This window comes from Sinocyclocheilus rhinocerous, unplaced genomic scaffold (genome assembly GCF_001515625.1).
Source record: "Sinocyclocheilus rhinocerous isolate Xijiao unplaced genomic scaffold, SAMN03320098_v1.1 scaffold996, whole genome shotgun sequence".
Lineage (NCBI taxonomy): Eukaryota > Metazoa > Chordata > Actinopteri > Cypriniformes > Cyprinidae > Sinocyclocheilus > Sinocyclocheilus rhinocerous.
In genome coordinates this window covers 783,798-784,992 of record NW_015660490.1, presented here as the reverse complement: position 1 = coordinate 784,992, position 1,195 = coordinate 783,798, and positions in this window count along the sequence as shown.

Genomic DNA, 1,195 nt, shown 5'->3' with positions numbered 1-1,195 from the left:
GGCATAACATTATGACCACCTTCCTAATATTGTGTTGGTCCCCCTTTTGCTGCCAAAACAGCCCTGACCCTATGCAGCCCCATACGCAACAAACTGCGATGCATTATGTATTCTGACACCTTTCCATCAAAACCAGCATTAAGTTCTTGAGCAATTTGAGCTACAGTAGCACTTCTGTTGGATCGGACCACACGGGCCAGCCTTCGCTCCCCACGTGCATCAATGAACCTTGGCCGCCTGTTCACCGCTGTTTCTTCCTTGGACCACTTTTGACAGATTCGGACCACTGCAGACCGGGAACACCCCACAAGAGCTGCAGTTTTGGAGATGCTCTGACCCAGTCGTCTAGCCATCACAATTTGGCCCCAGAGATCGAGAAGGAATGGAAGAGGCCATTTTCCTCACGCATCCATTGATTCCAGCATACGAGTTATGCCAATATCGATGCGATGCGCGAACAGCCTTCGCTCCCCACATGAATCAATGAACCTTGGCCGCCTGTTCACCGCTGTTTCTTCCTTGGACCACTTTTGACAGATTCGGACCACTGCAAACCGGGAACACCCCACAAGAGCTGCAGCATTTTTCCTGCTTCTCATCCATCAACTTTGAGGACAAAATGTTCACTTGCTGCCTAATACATCCCACCCACTAACAGGTGCCATGATGAAGAGATAATCAGTGTTATTCACTTCACCTGTCAGTGGTCATAATGTTATGCCTGATCGGTGTACATATATACATTAAACAAGGGTTTTTTTAACTTTTTGATACCACGGACCCCTTAATATGACTCCCTTCGCAAGTGACCCCTTATAATAGCAGCTATATAGATATAAAGACCCACTGATGTAGTGAAAAACAAAAAAATACAAATGAATGGGGGGGATGGGGGTTGATTATACATTTATGTACTGAGTAATATTAATGAACAACATGTACTAACTAGGGTTAGGATTAGGGTTTGGTTCAAGTCTATTGCATTGTGCATGATTTACCGACATTACTATAGTCAGTACATGTTACATATGTAACAAAAACACAGTAAAATAAAGTGTTACTAAAACTACTGTCACTATTTAAAGTATCTTATGCTCACCAAAGCTGCATTTATTCGATTAAAAAAACAGTAAAATCAGTAATATTGTGAAAAATTATTACAATTTAAAATAACTGTTTTCTATTTGAATATATT